This window comes from Pteropus vampyrus, unplaced genomic scaffold (genome assembly GCF_000151845.1).
Source record: "Pteropus vampyrus isolate Shadow unplaced genomic scaffold, Pvam_2.0 Scaffold21, whole genome shotgun sequence".
Lineage (NCBI taxonomy): Eukaryota > Metazoa > Chordata > Mammalia > Chiroptera > Pteropodidae > Pteropus > Pteropus vampyrus.
Genome location: NW_011888802.1, coordinates 9,102,535 through 9,108,082, shown reverse-complemented (window position 1 = coordinate 9,108,082; position 5,548 = coordinate 9,102,535). Strand labels below are relative to the sequence as shown.

Sequence of the window (5,548 nt, the reverse complement as noted above, 5' to 3'; positions counted from 1 at the left end):
ACTAAAGAGTGATAATTGTTGTATATCTTCCCTTCTTTTCATTTATTTTTTGTTCCTAGACTATGATCTCACAATTTATTACAAGGAAGATTGGCTCTCACAAAGCTGAGTAAGAAAACATATGGGTCTACATGGATTTTATTTGGTATTTTGAGCATGAAAAATGGGGACTATTGGAAATTTCCCAGACACGTGGAACCAGTCTCTACATAATATCTATAACTATACAATAAAGTGATCGTATTTTCAATCAGTTTAGAATGTGAGATAAACATTTAGGTATAATGCATCAGGGAGAAAAATGATGGCAATAAGCTTTTCTTATCTCCCTTTCTCACAACCCAGAACAGTTGTAACTTGAAATATGGACCTATACATTTCCTTAGCCTTGTGAGTTCCATGCTTGCTGGGACAGTGATTGCCTTTCTCCAAGCTTTCAGAGATCCAAGATCTATACATATTGATACATCGTGATTTGCTTTAGCATGTGGTAACTCACAGCAAGCCCACCTCAGGTAAACTTTTATGTAGACTCAGTGAACCTTAAGACAAGCAACTACTGATTTATCTACACCTGCATGCAGGGGCACTGCTTCCTCTAAGCAAAGGCTAGAATAGAATTTTCCTGGAGTATTTAGTTGATTGCTTGGAACTATGGAGATCAGGCATGAGACCAACAAAGCACAATGTTCACCTCTAAAGGAAGCAGACATAAGCCAATGTAAAACTAAGCAGTCAGATCTTTTATTGCATAACTAAGGTGCTTTAGTTATGAGTTATTTAGGTATGAGTAGCCAAGTAGCTCATTGTATTTAAGAAATTTATTACAATTCACAGAGAAGCCTATGGGAAGGACTATAGGATATTTCTATTTCTTCATACGTGATAAGATTGAATATCTGTCAGAAGAAATTTCTATCATTGTTTCCCATCTAATTATCCACTGTTCTTGTAATTATTCATTGTGACTTTTTATATTTGTTAGTTATATGTTAAAAATGCATATATTTTAGAAAAGTACATGTTTTCACTATCCTAATCATGTGTGTGTGTATATGTGCATGTATGTGTGTTCTTAAAATGTAGATTGAGTCAGACTCTGGCGTAGTGCCTGGAGTCTTGAACATAATACATATTTCTAAGTTCTTTCATTTTTATCCTATGACATAACTCAAGGATATTTACAGACTCTTAGCAATTGTGATGACCCTGATATACTCACATATTTTAGTGAATGACATTGTATCAACCAGAGAGGACATTTATTGAAATTTAAATTCCAATTTTCATTTTCTTTCTTTATGACATTTTCATTTTTAAATGACTCTCTTTTTAGAATGAAAGACTTCTGTTCCTTAAATTTAATGTGTATTGTGTTAAAGAGAAGAGAGTAGGATTATTTTTCTTTTAAGTTTTATATTTGAAATTCTAAGATTCTTTATGTATAGGGTATGTAAGGGCCAAATAGAAGAGGTATGGATCTAGATTAATTTGTATATCAAAGCCATGCTCCCTGCTGGGTCTTTTGTCATCTCTCAGAATCTACCAGCGTATTTTTGAAGATAGAGCTGACAGTACTTGCATCTTTATTGATCTAGTGAATGGAGAGTATCAAGGAATCTTCAGTTTCTAGCTGGAAAAAAAAATGTGTTAGATGATGCACATATTTACTAAAAAAGGGAAACTGAGAGAGTGTATTGGGATGCTCTAGAATGAAGGTTTGTGCCTTACCCCCTAATTCATATGTGTGTTCTAATCATCAATGTGATGCTATTTGGAGGTGGGACTCTTCGGGAGATAATTAAATTATGAGGTTTGGCACTCATGAATGGGATTAATGCTGTTATAAGGAAAAAATGAGAGAGCTTGCTTCTTCTTTTTCTGCTCTCCTCTATGTGAACCTACAATGAGAAGACAGCTGTCTGCAAACTAGGAAGTACGATCTCAGCAGATGCTGGATTTGCTGATGCCTTGATATGGGCTTCAGACTCTGCAACTGTGAGAAATTGTTTATTGTTCAAGCACCGTCCTCTCTGCCCCCACCACACACCCAAAATAGCCTTGGGAGGAGCAGTCTTTCTTCAGGCAAAAATTTTTTTAAAAATGTTAAACATCGTAATATATATAAAATTAAACATATATACAATAGTGCTTGTTTCTACAGCACATATGCTAAAACTGAAATGATACAGAGAAGATTAGCATGGCTCATGAGCAAGGATAACACACAAATTCTTGAAGCATGCCATTAAAATAACAACAACAAAACAAATGAAACAAAAATGACAATTACACGGTAGATAAACCAGTCTCAATGCCAATGAGGTAGGAGGCCCTGAAAAATCATATAGCATTAAATAGGGCCGTATAATCCACATTCAGAGAAGAGGAGCAAATATTTGGGAACAAGAATATAATCTATCGCTAGAGATACAGATAATTCACAAAGCATAAATAAGAATGACTAGCAACATGTACATATTTAGCCCCATATTAAAAAAATGTAAATGAATAATATAATGAAGGAAAAACAAATTGTTTTAACTTCTCTGATGAAGTTCAATATCAGAACCTTTACTCCCAGCATTACATCTTGATCAGAGGTTAAGAATATAATAAAATAAATTCAAAATTACCACAATTATATTCATCACAGAGTCAGTTGAAGCTCTCGGTCCATTTCGTGAAGAAACACACTTCAATGTATTAAGACACTCATTATATTACCTGTGATTATTTCTGGTTATTTAAATAATAGATGACTTCTTCCTTGAATCAATTTACATTTTTTCTAGTTATTTATAAGTAATATATATTGTATATAATTAAAATATTTACTTTTTTAAAAAAATGGAAAAATGCAAGCCCATAATTTTTAGTAGACATTGCCTACACAGGACATAATATTTTGTCTCTGTGTACAAATCTAAAGAAAGACAAGTTAAAAATAGTTATCAAAGCTGGTTACTCTGGATAACCTCTTCTACAGTTCTGTCAAGTAAAACATTTTTAGACATTTCAGACACACACACACTGTGTACCATTCACTAGCTCTCTGTCAGAGCCTTCTGTGTCCTATAATTTTAAACTCTAAAAATACTTAGTGGTGAAATATTGATTTCCTCTCTAGTTTCTGCTCAGACTTTAGTTGGATGCCTGGCAAGGATTCCACTCAGAAAATCAGTGCTTGACTCTGTGTTTTATTCTTTGTTAAGAAACACATTGTATCTTTATACTTTTACCTCAGGTAGCCTATGTCTTTTTCTTGACATTTGTGTTATAGTATATTCAAAGGAGGATCATTGTTTTGTTTTACATCTAAGTAATGATAAATCTCCAAAATGTGTACAGGTTTCTAAAAAGGCAAACACATAGTAACAATAAGTCAGTCAGTAATTATATATGTTATTTGTAAGTGAATTGCAATGGATTAAGTTTAGGAATGTTTATAAATTTCTAAAATTTCATGTGAATATTAGTTGTACCAAGTAACTAAATTATAATCTCCCTAAAACCAGGAAGATTTATTTACTTTTTTTTTTTTTTTTGGCAGTTTACCAATATATTTGAAACTAATTTTTTTCCCTCACAAGTAACAATATTATGCTTCGGGATTTCTTTAAATAGGTTAAGTGTCATTGTAAGGTTTTTTAAAATTTATTTATTTATTGGGTGACATTGGTTAATGAAATACAGTAAGTTTCAGGTATACAATTTAACAGTAAGGAATATATATATTGCATTGCGTGTCCCCCTCCCATAGTTAGATTTCTTTCTGTCACCACATATTTAACTCTTTTTATCCTAACTCCTTCCTCTCCCCTTCCCTCGCTCCCCTCCCCTCTGGGAATCACTAGTCTATTGTCCATGTCCATGAGTCTCTGCTTGCATGTCCTGTTCGTTTGTTGCTTTTAGGTTTATATCCCACATATAAGTGATATCATGTGGTTTTCAACATTTTTTATCTGGCTTATTTCATAGCTTTACTCATCTTTTTGATTCATGCATAGTATTTAGTATATAGCTGGTGAGTCATAGAAAAGAAAAAAAGATCTAGTAGTTAAAACAAGCATATGTCCAAATTTAGTATTAATTTATTCATTTATTTTATCAGCAAATATTTGTTTAATTATTATATTATTAATTTATTATTATTATTATTTTTAATGCCTACAGCACCTGGTATTTCAAGGTAGTCTCCCATCCAAGTGCTAACCAGGCCCGACCTTGCTTAGTTTCTGAGATCAGATGAGATCAGACATGTTCAGGGTGGTATGGCCATAAACTAATTATTAATTTATTAAATAGTTAAATAGTTTAGTGGAAGACTATAATATTAAGTCAATGCTTTCAAACAGTGGGAAGAAATGATCAATGAATAAGTGGTATTGTGACAATTTGGATAAACCATACCTAATGCCACTGAGGCAAGGATGCATATGCTTTCTGTAGGAGGCCCCAAAAGTCATATTTTGTTGGGTGACACAATTTGGGATAAAATAAGCTCATAAAATAGTAAAGCTTTAAAAGTTTTTACAGAATAATTATTTTCTAACAAATATGACTACAGATCAAATTATATAAAATAAATCCTCATTTTATTTAGAAACTTTCCAAGATAGCATACAAACAGTTTGCAATAATATGAAAGAGGCAAAAGTGTTAGTTTTATGTCATGAAGAAGATTACAACATATCAACTACATGATGTCTGCTTGAGTTAGTGTTTCACTGGTACTCTTTGTCCTCATTGAATTTTCAGCTCTTTGCAATTAAATATTGGCAACCGATAAGTATAAAAATTAACATGTCTGTCCTATTCCTTTTTGCAAATGACACACTGCAGATTCTTCTGGATTAAGATATTTTTTTGATATCTAAATATTGCTTGATTCTACATTTGAAACTGTAAAATTTCCATGGTTTCTCCTTTGATCTGAGGTTTTATGATATATATTAGATATTGAACTGTAATTGACATATATTAGTTGATTACTATGTCTTATGGGGATTTAGAGAAAATTAGGGAAACATGATACTTAAATAAATATTTTACTCTTCAAATTTATTGCAAAGGAAATTTAGTTCATGTGACAATGGCAAATTACCTATTTCATAAATTATTAAATTAGAAATTATATTGATTTACTTTTTTGAAGAATATGTTTTCAATTTATATTATTTTTATGTGTATCTCATTTAAGTAGAACTCAAACATTAATAGATGGGAAATTAGAAGTTTCTAAGGACTTTGTAATTTAATATTCCACACTATAGTGATAAATAAATTTTTAAGTTTCAGTTTAACTTAGCTAGACTTTCAAAAACATAGAAGTATATGTAAATAATTGAAATTGAATATTAGATGCAAAAAAGGAGAAATATCCCAAACAGTATGATGTTGAATTTTTAATTAGTAACGGATGGGAAATATAGAGAAATAGTACATTATTTGAAGAATAAAATTGAGGAGTGTTAAAAATCTATTTTGTAAAGTAAATATTTTTGTCTTTTAAGATTTTTACACAACTTTTTTGAAAAAACAAACT

General features: G+C 31.4%; 1 non-coding gene and 1 pseudogene across 1 annotated transcript; one reads left to right on the top strand and one right to left on the bottom strand.

Annotated features, from left to right (window-relative positions):
* The first annotated feature begins 2,148 nt into the window (after positions 1-2,148).
* On the top strand, positions 2,149-2,255 carry LOC111736694. The gene has a single exon (XR_002779233.1). It is a non-coding gene; the product is annotated as a U6 spliceosomal RNA (small nuclear RNA).
* Positions 2,256-4,167: 1,912 nt separating this feature from the next.
* Positions 4,168-4,286, bottom strand: LOC111736709 (annotated as a pseudogene).
* Positions 4,287-5,548: the final 1,262 nt, after the last annotated feature.